The 16,033-nt window shown below is 39.7% G+C and overlaps 1 protein-coding gene across 4 annotated transcripts in view; it reads left to right on the forward strand.

Annotated features, from left to right (window-relative positions):
- Positions 1 to 16,033, forward strand: part of LOC144962697 (neuronal calcium sensor 2-like) — a 289,403-nt gene that overhangs the window by 221,384 nt on the left and 51,986 nt on the right. The window contains exon 1 of one of the 4 annotated variants that reach the window (XM_078895857.1): positions 7,045 to 7,144. The exons of the other annotated variants lie outside the window; for them this stretch is intronic. The gene's annotated coding sequence lies outside the window, so the exon portion shown is untranslated. Of the gene's footprint in view, positions 1 to 7,044; positions 7,145 to 16,033 lie in introns of those variants that run through there. 4 annotated transcript variants of the gene reach the window in all.

A 16,033-nucleotide genomic window follows, 5' to 3' on the forward strand; every position in this document is an offset into this window, starting at 1 on the left:
AATTGTAAAAGTAAAAAAAAGGAGAAAAGTGAGATGGATAGAAAAGAGCTGAAGAAGGTTTGGAATTGAAATGATGCGAGGGGGTTGGGGGTAGGAGGAGGATGGGGGTGGGGGGGGGGGGGGGGGCGGCAGCTAGCAGGGGTTAACGGAAATTACTCTGGCTGTTCTTCATTACAGTTCGGATCGATATGTGCGAAAACATTGTAATGTCTTTGGGGGGAGCATTTGGGTAGGGGTTGTGTGTGTATGTGTGTGTGTGTGAGTGTGTGTGTGTATGTGTGTGTGGGGGGGGGGGAGGGGGAAGGGGGAAGCTTGATGATGATAATGGTGAGTAGTTTTATAGAAGAGGGGTGGATTGGGGGGGGGGGGGATGGAGGGGAGGGGAGGGGGGGGGGGTGTGATGAGAATTAGTTATGTTACGTCGGGAACAAATTGCATTGGCCATTTATCCGGAAAGAAGGCAGTTGACGCATGAAGACGTATAGGTACTGCATTACTCTGGAAAACCCCATATTTTAAAATTTGGCCAGAAAACTCGTCCTTCAAATTTCGATCGATTTAAATGACCCTCATCTTGGAAAAACAAACAAACACACACACACACATACAAACCTGGGACATCGCGAAGTATGAGGGTTTTTTTTTTTTGTTTTGCCAAGATAAGGGTCATTTAAATCGATCGATATTTGAAGGACGAGTTTTCTGGCCAAATTTTAAAATATGGGTTTTTGCAGAGAATTGTTGTATACTGGTTATTCACTATTATTATTTTCTTTTTTATCTTTATGCCTCTTGTACTTCATTTCATCGTCGTGAAATTTCCTCTTTACTTAGAAAGATAGATCGTTCGAAGATGACGTCACTCAGGTCTTTGTTATTGTTTTTTGCCATCCGCGTTTATGAGTAATTCTCACTGAACTGTATTAACCAGACTTATAAACGATCATGGTTAAACACAGTTTTGTCTGTCGGTCCGTTATACTTCCGGATGGCAATGTTGTGAACTTCTTAGCCAAGCTCTTACTATCTATACTATGTCGTGATTGACTGCAAGGAGGGAAGTTACCGACAAGATCCCCACTCCCCAACTTACGTGATAACGAGCATTTATATTGTATCGGAAGTCCCAGGTTTGATTTTTTTTTTATTTTTTGCAAGAGCAAGATGAGGTTCATCATAATATTATTCGATACGAGTTTTCTAACCCACATTCTAAATACTATCAGTGGGGTAACTTTGCCTCAAGGGGAAGCTTTGCCTCTGTGAATTTGGAGCATTTTGAGTCGTCTCACTCAGCTTTGTTGTTGTAGTTATTGTACTCGTTAAAAGACTTTAAACTTTATCAAAGGAAATAATTGCCACAGAAATAGGAGTAGTAGTAGTAGTAGTAGTAGTAGTAGTATAGTAGTAGTAGTAGTAGTAGTAGTAGTAGTAGTAGTAGTAGAAGTAGTAGTAGTAGTAGTAGTAGTAGTAGTAGTAGTAGTAGTAGTAGTAGTAGTAGTAGTAGTAGAAGTAGAAGTAGTAGTAGTAGTAGTAGTAGTAGTAGTAGTAGTAGTAGTAGTAGTAGTAGTAGTAGAAGTAGACGTAGAAGTAGTAGTAGTAGTAGTAGTAGTAGTAGTAGTAGTAGTAGTAGTAGTAGCGTATGGCTACACCTCCAAATGAATTTCGTCAAACCAGCTTTTAAAGTCTTCCTCCGCCCTAAGGATGGTTTCGTAGCCACCTTCAAGTTTAGTGACTGGACAGTTGAGGACGATGTGATCGCTGGTCTCTGGGGCTGCCTGACATTTCTGGCAGGTATCACTGTTTCCAAATTTCCATCTGCACATATTTGATGCAGTTAAGAGGCGGTTTGAGGAAATCCAGTATTTCCTGGCGGTATTGGCCACAGAACTGAACTAGACCTAACTCTTTTTGGTCCAAAATTCAAGAGGCAAAGTTTCCCCTTGATGCAAATTTACCCTAGTTGACGTTACGTATTTGAGAGTTTGGACGTATAGATAGTATGCGCTTGGCTTAGAAGATCACAACATTGCCATCCGGAAGTATAACGAACCGACATACAAAACTGCGTGTAACTAAACTTTTATAGTCTGGAAGATACAGTTTAGTGAGAATTACTCATAAACACGGATGGCAAAAGCCAAATACAAAGCCGGAATGACGTTATCTTCGTTCTATCTATAGATAGAATGACGTTGACATCACTCAGGTCTTTGTTATTGGTTTTTGCCATCCGTGTTTATTAGTAATTTACACTAAAGTGTATTTATTAACCAGAAAGAAGCGATCAAGGTTACACAACATTGTTTTGTGTGTAGGACCGTTATATTTCCGGACGGCAATGTTTTGAGTTTCTTAGCCAAGCGCACAGCGAGCGTCTCGATATATGGAATTTCAAATATTGCACTGCATGCCTGATTTACTCTCCTTGCCTTTACCTACGCTCTGATATTTCCTCAAAGTCATGCAAGCATCGTTTCACTTCTGGAAAAATAAACTGAAAATCTTGTGAACCTCAAATCAAGAGCGTGTTTGTGTATACACAAACCAAAACAAACCACAAAATGCCGTGTTCGCGTAACATCAGCAGGTTGAGTATTGTCTGAACTTTCTCGTTCCGATGTTTGTTTTAATCTGATGTCTTTGAGTCACACTCACACTTATCGTTACCTGACGAAATGTAATTTGAAACTTAGGTTTGCGGTCGGGGAAACAGAAGTGTTGAAATCATTGTAAAATGTACATTGTATTACTTAACTTAGATAGATAGATAGATAGATAGATAGATAGATAGATAGATAGATAGATAGATAGATAGATAAATAAATAGATAGATAGATAGATAGATAGATAGATAGATAGATAGATAGATAGATAGATAGATAGAGAGAAGATAGATAGATAGATAGATAGATAGATAGATAGATAGATAGATAGATAGATAGATAGATAGATAGATAGATAGATAGATAGAGAGAGATATATATATATAGATAGAGAGAGAGAGATAGATAGATAGATAGATAGATAGATAGATAGATACGGAGAAAGAAAGAGAGAGTGTGTGTGCATGTGTATGTGTGTGTGTGTGTGTGAGCGTTTTTGTGTAAAAAGAGAGACAAGGAGAAAAGGAGGAAAGAGGGGAAAGAGATCGAGAGAGAGTGTGTGTGAGAGAGAGAGAGAGAGGGGGGAAGAGAGAGTGAGAGCGAGAGAGAGAGAGAGAGATAGATAGATAGATAGATAGATAGATAGAGAGAGAGAGAGAGAGAGAGAGAGAGAGAGAGAGAGAGAGAGAGAGAGAGAGAGAGAGAGAGAGAGAGAGAGAGAGAGACAAACTGAGTTGAAGGCAAGCTGTATCGAACCACGATATAATTTCGTTATCCAAATATTTGTTCTTTTCGTGGGAGTGTTTGTACTTTCCGTGTAGATGAAGTGTGGGGGTCTGGAATGAATAGATGGATGTGTAGATATCACGAAGGTTTGATGGATGGGTGGATGGGTGATTGGATGGATGGATGGATGGATGGATGGGTGATTGTATAGAGGGATGGGTGGATGGATGGATGGATGGATGGCAGCATAGATGAATGGATTGATGGATAAATTGATGGATGGGTCGATGGATGTATGGGTGGATAAATGGATGGATAGAGGGATGTGTGGATGGATGGATAGATGGATGATTGCATAGATGAATGGATGGATGGATAAATGGATGGATGGGTCGATGGATATATGGGTGGATAAATGGATGGATATAGGGATGGATGGATGGATGGATGGATGGATGGATGGATGATTGCATAGATGAATGGATGGATGGATGGTTGATTGAATAGTTGGACTGACGGTTGGTTCGACCAATGAATGTCACTGCCATTTTATCATAGTCTGATTGATGGAATTGCAATGGTAACAAGAATTATTCGGCTCGTGAAGAGGAAGAGGTCATGACGACGAAAATTTGATTATCAAGACAAAAACACACCGTCTTGCTGGGCGCTTTTATCGATTACTTAGTTCTAGAAACCGTGACAATGTCCTTTTATCACTACTTTAGACTGCTAGTAGCCATTCTCGGCCATTATTCTCGTAGATTAGATTTCTGTCACTGTTCTTATTGATTCGAAAATAAGGCAGTCACAGCTTCGTTTGTCACGGCCCTTGTCATTCGAAAATAATGGATTATTTTATTTATTAACTTATTTTATTTTTATTTATTTTTATTTGGGGGGGGGGGGATTAATAGACTCCATTTTTCGTGACTTTGACCTAAATATCGCGTTGCGTCTTCTCCAAAGCGGAGAAATCAATCTTACTGTTTTTTTCAACACGACAGATTTTGAGATAAACTGTGGGTGGCTCTGTGGGATATAATTAACCAGTAGATTTTGGACCAATCAAAACATGGGATTTGTGACACACCTTCACACTTGCTCGGTCGAACCGTGGCCATCCTTATGTAACTTTACGAAGGCCACGGTCGAACATCGTTGAATGTTTATAGATAGTATGCGCTTGGCTAAGAAGCTCATAACATTGCCATCCGGAAGTATAACGGACCAACGCACAAAACTCTGTAACCATTAACTTTTATAGTCTGGTTAATACATTTAAGTAAGAATTACTCATAAACGCGGATGGCAAAAACAATAACAAAGACCCGAGTGACGTCAACTTCGAGCAATCTTTCATTTTATTGTTTTGATGCTGCCAAACACGATTTTCTCGATCATATTATAAACGTTTAAATTTACACATAGTTTTCTGTGTTGGTTCTATTGATGAAGCGGTTTTACTTAGACACATACCATCGATAGTAAAACCCGTGAAGTTCGCGATGTTAATCAGTCACTGCCATTGTTTACATTATGACGACTGTCCGAGAGGCGTGATTATCAAAGTGTCTATTAGTTTCCACGATGGATTAGAAGTTAATAGGATTCAATTCTCTGATGTCACGTCCGCCCAGCAACCAGCAGCTTGGTTCTAAATAAAGAAAATTGGTACTTTCTATTCTTCATGTTGGCTAAAAAATTTTCACATTTCATGTGATCAGAATGTATAAAAGTCTAAACATGATCAGATTTATAATCTTTTTCTCCTCTGGATACCCTTTTATGCTTGTCGGAGAAGTATTTCATCTCGCCGGTGATGGAGATAATGGCGTCCGCCATTGTTCCGATAGTTTAGAACCAGCTACTATGTGTCATTATTAGGAGAGTGACGTCACAACTGTTGAACCCTATTCCATATCACAATCAGTCATCAAAAATTGCTGTGTTCTGTTAAAGAGCAGTGATCGTGGTCAACGACACAAATTGGTCAATAAGTGATTGGAGTTTCTCTGTGTTTGAATACGACCCGGCTACTGATTTTACTGCTGGTGTCTCCAGATCATCAGACAGAAAACCAAATAGACCATGTCATGGTGAGACTACGGTACAGAAGCTCATTACTAGATGTACGAGCTAGACGAGGCGCAGACATTGGTTCAGACCATCACCTTACTGTTGCAAAGATCATGATTCGACTGTCAGCAAGAAATAAATTTGAAAACCCTAGAGTCACATAATTTGATATCAACAAGCTGAAACAACCAGAAATTTTTAAGACGATTTAAATTACCCTCGTCTTGGCAAAAAAAAAAAAGAACAACAACCAAAACCTTTTTGCCAAGATGAGGGTCATTTAAATCGGTCAATATTTGAAAGACTAGTTTTCTGCCAAATTTTTAAATATGGATTTTTTTTTGTCCGAGTACGGCGGCGTAGTTGTTACTTTACTTCGTGCTGACTGAACATAATACTATTGTAACGCTGTATCGTTTCTACGATGCTCAGCCGCCCGTTGAAATATTTACGTTGTACGCGCCACTGATGAAGCTGTAATTTCATATTAACCAGTTAATACATTGGAACAAACTCTTTATTAAAAATTTGGCCAGAAAACTCGTTCTTCAAATATCGATCGATTTAAATGACCCTCGTCTTTGGAAAAATTCTCAAAATTTATATTCTTGAAGGCTTCGCAAAGTCCCAGGTTTTAGAGATATTGCCCAGATTAAGGTCATTTATATCATTCAATATTATCTGAATGACGAGTTTTCTGTTTCTGGCCAAATTTTTACATACGAGTTTTTCCCGGAGTGTTGCAGTTTCCTGATTAATATAATATAATTTATGCTTCATTGAGCGGTTTTATCGGGCTGAAGTCCCAACTTCCCCCAGCATTATTTCATTATCATTCAGACATAGGCGATCACTATCTGGACGACACAATTATATTCACATTAATTCATAATAATAATAATAATAATAATAATAATAATAATAATAATAATAATAATAATAATAATGAAATGATAATGATAATGATAATAATAATGATAATAATAATAATAATAATAATAATAATAATAATAATAATAATAATAATAATAATAATAATAATAATAATAATGATGATGATGATGATAATACTGATATATTTCTATGTAGCTAGTCCTTTATTTGGGGTCAGATGACTAAACATTACCATTTTTTGGTGTTGCGTTATAAGCTGCTCGTTTAAAAAGCTATGAAATATCCTCATGGTTTCAGCCGACGTGTACAAATATTAAGGTCTGACATTCGAACCCACTTATGGGCCGAGTTTAACATTGTTGTAATGGACAATATTTTGCGTTATTTTTTTGAGATTTCCATTACAACAAAGAATCCATTAGGAATTGGGTTATCAGACCTGAAAATAAGTACACGTCGGTTTCAGCGTTTTCAGATTTCAAAAACCATTTTAGAGGTTTGAATAAATTTGCATATTATGTTAAGCCGTCCTCTGAAAAAAAAAACACATTTTAAAAATTTTGGCCAGATACCTCGTCCTTCAACTATCGATCGATTAAAATAGATTTTAGCCTATCAAAATCTCTCAAACTTTGGACGTTCCTGACGCCCAGGTTTGAGAGTTTTGGCCAAGATGAGGGTCATTTTAATTGGTCGATATTTGAAGGACGAGTTTTCTGGCCAATTTTTTTTCTTCTTCAGAATACGTCAGTAATGACTTTAGCATGAAAAGAGAGGAGGGATTGTGTTTGCATATCGCTCGACTACCCAGCATTTTCCGACCAGTTTATTCTCCATCGGTATATTTTCATCTCTCTCTCTCTCTCTCTCTCTCTCTCTCTCTCTCTCTCTCTCTCTCTCTCTCTCTCTCTCTCTCTTTCTCTCTCTCTCTCTGAAAAAAAATAAACATTATGCCTTCCGAACAAGAATCATAAGATATCGTCGCCTTGGCATTCCACGAGGAAATATAATCTAAAAATACTGGTGCTCCAAGCTCGAAGAAATGAATAACAATGTGAAATTAATTGAATGTAAGGTTCAATGTAATATACGAAAACATATAAATTGGACGTTTCGGGTTTCCCCTTTATCAACAAAACAGGATAAATGAAAACTTCAGACGAATGAGATAATGTGGTAGGCAAAGGAATATAGATAATCCATCAAACAAGAGGTCTGATGTCAACGGGAATCACCCATATTGTCCAAGTGAGCAATAAATTGGGAGTTAATAATATTGCCCAATTAAAAAAAAAAACAACAATATGAAAGTGCCTGAACCGGGGCTCGAACCCGGGACCTTCCGAGTGACGATACAATACCACCACTCGGCCACTTCGCCCCTCCCCCCTCACACACACACACACACACATATATAATATATATATAGACACACACACACACACACACACACACACACACACAGACAAATACTATGAGGATTTCATTTTAAAAAAAAATTTGAGTGACACCTCACAAGCTAGTAAAAGGCGTTCTCGTCTATACAGATATTATTTACCCTCTCAACGGCGACATGAAAATCCTGGGTCAATAACTTTTTGTGTTTTGAGGGCGACCGAGTTCGTCCCTCGTCAATTTTACTTTCGCCAGATTAAAAAAAAAAAAAGACAGTCACATATTATGACACTCACTCGCCTTCGGATCGGAAGGTCTTGGGTTCGAGTCCAGGTCTATGCGTCTATGCGTCTCACCGTACTCAGTGGGTAAAATGAGTACCTATCTAGGCGTTACCAACGTTGTCTCTGTCCGAAAAAAAAATGTAATATTGTTAAATATTGTTCTTGGCTTGGGACCCACTGTAAAGCGCATGGAGTGCGGTAAGTAGATATTGGCCTATTTAAATTGCTCAAAAGATTTTTGTATCTTTCTTTTTCTATTTTTTTTTTTATTTATAGAAAACTTTTATTATTGGGAGACAGAGTGGGGGCCTTTTATCCTTCCATTATAGATAGTATGCAGATGACGTCACTCAGGCCTTTGTTATTGTTCTTGCCATCCGCGTTTGTGAGTTGTTCTCACTAAACTGTATTAACCAGACTATAAAAGTTCATGGTTACACAGAGTTTGTGTGTTGGTCCGTTATACTTCCGGATGGCAATGTTGTGAACTCCTTGGCCAAGCGCATTCTATCGATTATCAAGACTATAGATAGAATGCGCTTGGCTATCTATAAACGTTCATGGTTACACACAGTTTTGTGTGTTGTTGCGTTTTACTTCCGGATGGCAATGTTGTGAGCTTCTTAGCCAAGCGCATACTATCTATATTATTTTAACGATGGCTAATGGCTTCGGTCCATCTCGTCGTCTGTGCTACGGTCTTTCTCGCCTATGGTAATGACGCAGTTTTTATAGCTTGAGTAAATATCCGTTACACACACAAACACACATGAACACACATAAACACGGGCCTGTGTCATAGCAATCTTGAGGGCATTGACCTGCATGCATATTGAACACGATAAGCATGCACTTTGCACGCATCATGACTAGAGCAAAGATAGAAGCTCACACTGATGTGCACATAAACAAAGTACTTAGTTTGAGATCACCTAAAAGAGATAGAAAGCAGATAGATAGATAGATAGATAGATAGAGAGAGAGAGAGAGAGAGAGAGAGAGAGAGAGAGAGAGAGAGAGAGAGAGAGAGAGAGAGAGAGAGAGAGAGAGATAAGTGTGTGTGTGTGGGGGGGGGAGTTAGACAAAGAGAGAGGAGGGGGGAGAGAGAGATAGAAGAGGGAGAGAGAGATAGAAGAGGGAGAGAGAGAGAGAGAGAGAGAGAGAGAGAGAGAGAGAGAGAGAGAGAGAGAGAAATAGTTTATGTTGTTTTTTTTCTTTTCTAGAAGTTAAATAAAACATTTTCTAAAGTAAGAAAATAAAAAATAAAATCCCTGATCATTTTAGAATTTCAAGTAGAGAGAGATTTCAAATTTCCTTTTATCATTGTCTTGCTGACGAAGGGTTTCGACCCGAAACTTCCATTGTTTTTTACAGTTTCCATCCCAAGCCTTTCCCATTTCACTCTTTTCTTAGTTTTCAAGTCACTTTCCCAATACCCTGCACACCAGGCGGCAGTTTTCAAGTCACTTTCCCAATACCCTGCACACCAGGCGGCATCATACCGTTCAATGGCAGCAGCGGGACACAACACATATAATATATCATTTGCCCATTTTCTATCATTTGTTTTGCTGTTGACAATAATTATCTTGCACTAGTAAGCAATGCCATTTTCCCCGGCCATCTGTCTGTCATGATTAATTTATTATTTCTGCGTCTTGGCTTGCCCTCCCGCCGTGTCCCCCCCCCCCCCCCCCCCCCCCCCCCAGCCCCCACTATCACGTCGGGGAACGTTAATCAACCTAGCTTTTCAGATTTCCGATTCCCCCAATCTGACTTCGATGAACAATAATAGGTCCTCATCAGTTGTTGCCAACATTCTATACACAGCCATACTCTGGAAAAACACCTATTTAAAAATTTTGGCCAGAAAACTCGCCCTTCGAATATCGATCGATTAAAATGACTTTCCTTTTTTTCAAACATTCTCAAAACTGGGACTATATTAAAAAGTGCCAGTTTTTGAGAGTCATTGCCATAATGAGGCCCATTTCAATTGATGGATAGTCGAAAGACGAGTTTTCTGGCCAAAAGTTTAAATACGTGTTTGTATTTCTAGAGTACGGCATGAATATGTTCTAGTTTAGTATTGTTCTATATTAGTATTGTTCTGTTGCTAGCTATCACCACAGCACGCTGTACACTGTCAAAAGGATTTTTTTTCGTTTTTCATTTTGTCCAGAAATTTTAACATTCGTATTATATTGATTTTGCGATTGACTATTTATTGTCCTATCCAAAGAATAGCAAGCAATTGCTATTGTCCGTTTCCCGCTATAGAAACCGGGATAAACTTCAGCTCCATGGGCCCAGTGATGGTTCTGAAGGACTAAAGAGAGATCATATTGATTTAATTACCCCCCCCCCCCCCCCAACCACCAGTCTGTTAAAGCCGAGACTCCAAAAGAAGACTCGTGTTAAGAAAATTTTTTTTATAAGTTTAGCGATTTGTGCAGATTTTATTGTTGTTGTGGTTTTGTGATTTGACACTCGCCTCCGAGCCTCTAGGTCCCTGGTTCGAGTGAAATTATTAACTCACTCAACCCTAACACCGACTATATCCGTAGTTTACCCGGGTTACTTTTACTCCATGCCTATTTATTACCTTTTTTGAGACAAATTACATTATCAAAGCTAATGTTTTTAGTGTTTACATGTTAATGGTAGTTCAATAAAATTATTCTATGTACATGCTCATTTTTAATTCATTTTTTTTTCAATTTTGAAAAGGAGCAAAAAACTCTAGGATTGAGAAGTGAGTAGTAGTAGTTGCGTATGGCTACACCTCCAAATGAATTTCGTCAGCCCAGCTTCTAAAGTCTTCCTTCGCCCTAAGGATGGTTTCGTAGCCACCTTCAAGTTTAGTGACTGGACAGTAGAGGACGATGTGATCGCTGGTCTCTGTGGCTGCCTGTAATTTCTGGCAGGTATCACTGTTTCCAAGTTTCCATCTGCACATATTTGATGCAGTTCTGCCATATCCAGTTAAGAGGCGGTTTGAGGAAATCCAGTATTTCCTGGCGTTATTGAATGCAGGCACTGTTTTGGTTGGATCTTTAATGATGTTTCCTCCTTTTGGTGTTTCACTGCTCCACATTTCTCTCCAGTTTTCCTCAACACTGAAGTCTGCCATTTTTGTTAGGTGGAAAGGTCTTCTTGATTTAAGTCTAGTTGTTGAAGGTGCCCCCTTTACGATTGATTTTATGGGAATGTTGTCTGTGGCTTCGTCAATTCTTTGATTAGCATCTTGTCGTCTTAAACTTGGTGGTGCAATGCCGCTCAGTGTTGGGAGCCACTGAGTTGGAGTTGACTTGAGGCATCCTGTTATAATTCTTATTGATTCTCTTAATCGGATGACAATGCGATTTACACGTGGGCTCTTCATCCAAACAGGGGCACAGTATTCTCCCACACAAAAGCAGACGTTCTCAGCACCTGTGGTGAGGCTCCCCAGGTGGTAGTTGCGAGTTTTCTCACCAGGCTGTTTCTTTTTGCGATTTTATTTGCTGTTCCTTCAATGTGTTTGCGATAGTTTAGTTGTCTATCCAATGTAATGCCAAGGTATTTAGGATTGGGGTTTGGGGGTAGTATTGAGTTACCGGCTGTGATCTTCAGTTCTTTTGTTGCCTCTCGATTATTCAAGTGGAAGTATGTGGATACTGATTTGGTAGTATTCATATTTAGGTACCATCTATCAGAATATTATTTCAGGCGGATAGTGTCTTTGCTTAGAACTTCTTCAATCTCTTTCCAGTTTTTCGTGAGTCGTGAGTTAATCAAGCTCACTTTCAGCTTTCCTGATTTTCTAATCGGAGTCAGTTCTATGAACATTGATAGGCTATCACCATCAATAATACTCTTCAACAGTCGTAACGTCACTTCCTTCCTAATGACTCATGGTAACTTAGTAACACTGGCTCTAAACTATCGGAACAATGGCGGACGCCCGTCTGAATTATTTCTCCGGCGAGCATAAAAGCGTTTCCAGAGGAAAAAAAAAACCCATAAATTTGATCATGTTTTGACTTTTACACATTCTGATCACAAGGCATATGAAAAGGGAATGAAACGTTCTAGCCAGCACGAAGAATAAAAAGTAATAATTTTCTTTGTTTAGAACCAAGATGGCCGCCGTTGCCGGGCGGCGTGACATCAGACTACTGAATCCCATTGTTGCCAACATTCGATAGTGTATATAATGTTGTATGGAGTGTAAGTAATCACCCCAGCCTTGCTGTACACTGACCCAAGGCATTTTTTCCCACTGATTGGCAAAACGAGTTATTAGATTGAACTTTTTGAGCTTATTATATAGCGCAATATCCACTTAACTCACATTCTATCCTAGAGATTTTTGCTACTTTTCAAAATTGGGAGAAAAAGTATTGAAGACGAGCATGTGCATGGATAGTTTTATTCAACTAGTATTAACATGCAAAAACTAAAAAAAATAGCTTTAATTCTACGCCTATAATTTGCCTCATAAAAATGTAATAAATAGGTATGGGGTAAAAGTAACCCGGGTAAACTACGGATATAGTCGGTGTTAGGGTTGAGTTAGTTAATGTGCTCAAAGCGCTTTACAAAGGCTCCCTGACCAACAGCAATATGTAACATGTAGAACGAAACATGACGCCTGTTAGGCGATATTACAATTTTTTATCCGACAGAGACAACTCTGTTAACGGCCAGGTACTTATTTTACACCTGAGTACGGTGAGAGAATGTGAGTAAAGAGCCTTTTCCACGGACTCAACTATGCGCCGAGCGCGGCTTCGAACTCGGGACCTTCCGCTCAAAAAGCGAGTGTCATACTACAAGACCACATAGCCGCACGCGATGAATGTTATGTCCAAGTTATCCTTCGAATAGCATTCACAAGTAACGGAAATAAATCTATGAAAAACGCACTCCTCAGAATTAAGAAAATTGAGCTGATACAAAGTCAATATCCACTAAACGTGTGCAAGGCGCTTTACAAAGGGTCCCTAGCTACATTTAATATACAGAACGACACATGATACCTGTAAGGCGATATTACATTTTCTTTTTCGGCCAGATACTCGTTTTACACATGAGTTCGGTGAGAGAATGTGTGTAAAGATCCTTTTTCAAGGACTCAACTATGCGCCGAGCGAGGCTAGATAGAACCCATGACCCTCCGATCCGAAAGCGAGTGACATAACACTGGACCACATAGCCGCACATAATAAATGAAAAGTTTGTTGTTTTTTTTTTGTTTGTTTGTTGTTGTTTTGTTTTTTTGGGGTTTTTTTTTGTTGTTTTTGGTTGTTGTTTTTTTTCTTTGTTTGCTTTTGTTTTTGTTTAGTTTACAAGTCAAAATGAAGATGGGGCGTTTTGTCACGTGACTGCTGTCGTGTTTGTCTATCAACACAGCAGGTTCCATTATTGTTTCTGAGCGAAGCAGCGATCCATCTGCCGTGTCCAATTGCAAGCGTGGAGTGGAAGAAAATAAACACTTGTTTCATATTATAGAGAGATTAGAGAATAAATTATTAGGAAGGAAAATTATTGCTGATTGGACAACATGCCTCGAAAAGATAAGAACGGTAATCGATCAGCACATAATATTATTGTGTTATCATGTGACTTTTGTTTATGGGTGTTAAGATCTCTCTCTCTCTCTCTCTCTCTCTCTCTCTCTCTCTCTCTCTCTCTCTCTCTTTCTCCCTTTCTATCCCTCCCCAATCTCTCCCTCACTATCTCTCTCTATCTCTCTCACTCTCTCTCTCCCCCTCTCCCCGATATGTCTCTATCTTTCTCTCTCTCTATCTCTGCCCAATCTCTCTCTCTCTCTCTATCTCTCCCCAATCTGTCTCTCTCTATCTCTCACTCTCTCTATCCCTCCCCAATCTCGCTCTCTCTCTCTATCTCTCTCTCTATCTCTCTCTCTCCCCCTCTCCCCAATCTCTCTCTCTCTCTCTCTCTATCTCTGCCAATCTCTCTCTCTCTATCTCTGCCCAATCTCTCTCTCTCTATCTCTGCCCAATCTCTCTCTCTCTCCCTCCCCAATCTGTCTCTATCTCTCTCTCTATCTCTCCCCAATCTGTCTCTATCTCTCTTTCTCTCTATCTCTCTCTCTCTCTCTCTCTCTCTCTCTCTCTCTCTCTCTCTCTCTCTCTCTGTTTCCTTTTGTAGACCTATCTACCTACCTTGTTACTAACTACCTACCTACCTTGTTATTTATCTATTTATTTATCCATCCATCCGTCCATCTCTCTCTCTCTCTCTCTCTCTCTCTCTCTCTCTCTCTCTCTTTCTCTCTCTCTGTGTGTGTGTGTGTGTGTGTGTGTGTGCCCCCGCCCCTCCCCACCCTCAACTTCAACCCTCTACATCTGCTTACCACTGAAGATTCACAGTGTCACAAACCATGTCATTTCGATCCATCAACCCGAAACTTCTATCAATTACTCCAACCCCCCCCCCCCCCCTTCCGCCGCCCCCCCCCCTTCCGCCGCCCCCCCCCCCCCTTCCGCCGCCGCGCGCCGCCGCCGCCCCCCCCCCCCACACACACACAGACCCCCCCATCCAACTCCACCTCAGATAAAATCTACAATCAACAACTTAAAAGTGAATTTATGGTATGCACTTCTGAAAAATACCCACAAAATTCTGCCCGCCATATGAAACAAACCTTACATAAAATCATTTTTATAATTCAGTGAGAACTAATCGCCAAACTGGGTGTCGTAAAACAATAACAACGTGATCAGTGACGTCAATCTCATCATTGGTAAAGGTATTGCTTCAATACTGGCAGTTTAAAAAAAAACAACAACAAAAAACAAAGATGTGAGTGGCGCCATCTCCATTCATTATAACAAGTAACTATGGAGTGTTAAAGATGAATATCACAGCTCTTTAAAGAATGAAAGTTTGTCCCGGTTTCTGTAGCATGAAACGGACAATAGCAATTGCTTGCTATCCTTCGGATAGGACGCTAGTCTATCGCAAAGTCCTGTCGCCAAATAAAACAGACTCAGCTACTCATTCACGGCTGGAAGAACAGGGGTAGGGGGTCCGGGGGGGGGGGGGGGTCAGAAAAAAAATCTCGACTGCACCCGGGTTCGATCTCGGTCCCTTTGCGTGTGAAGTGAGTGCTCTACCACCTTTACTGTCGACTTTAAATGATGTATATAGCAGCTCTTTAAAAAGCGAAAGCAAGAAAAAAAATCCCAACAAAATGCTAAATACAGAAGATTTTGGCTTACGTCAAACTATAAGTCCTAGTGTCAGACTATAAGTTTACGATGGCTGTGGTTCAGGACACACAACTACTAATAACAATGGTAACACTTCACATGAAGAAGGAGTTCGAGCATGAAACATTTTCGGTTTTGAATTTTATTCTTTTCTTGTTTATTTTCTTTCCCATTTTTGTACATTACTGAACGCCCAACTGTTATTTAGATTTAGCTTCACTAAAAGACACAAAATAATAATTTTGCCGATAAGTTGGATACGCGAAAAACAGAGCATGGGCAAATTGGCCGCCCACCAATGTAGTCATTAAAACGATACCTATTCCATTAACAGAGTAATCGAATATCTTTTCTTATCTTGACAAGCTGATAGCGTCGCCGTCAATTCATTCATCAAGAATACAACTATTTTTTGTGTGTCTTTCTTCGATTCCTTATGACAGCATTCTAAATAATACCGCGTTCTCTTCAGATCTGGGTTTGGGTTGTTGGTTTTATTTTAGTTTATATTTATTTATTTTTTTAGGAAGAGGAAGAGAAGAAGTTGATGATGATAATGATGATGATGATGATGATGAAGAAGAAGAAGAAGAAGAAGAAGAAGAAGAAGAAGAAGAAGAAGAAGAAGAAGAAGAAGAAGAAGAAGAAGAAGAAGAAGAAGAAGAGGAGGAGAAGGAGGAGAAAGAAGAGGAGGAGAAGGAGGAGAAAGAAGAGGAGAAGGAAGAGGAAGAGCAGGAGGAGGAGGAGGGGGGGGGAAGAGAAGGAGGAGGAGTTGGTGACGTCACTGCAAAAAACACCATTTGCCAGAAGTGACCGGTCTAATGAG

Source organism: Berghia stephanieae, chromosome 1 (genome assembly GCF_034508935.2).
Source record: "Berghia stephanieae isolate SIO BIC M18660-M18661 chromosome 1, UCSD_Bste_1.3, whole genome shotgun sequence".
NCBI classification, from domain to species: Eukaryota; Metazoa; Mollusca; class Gastropoda; order Nudibranchia; family Aeolidiidae; genus Berghia; species Berghia stephanieae.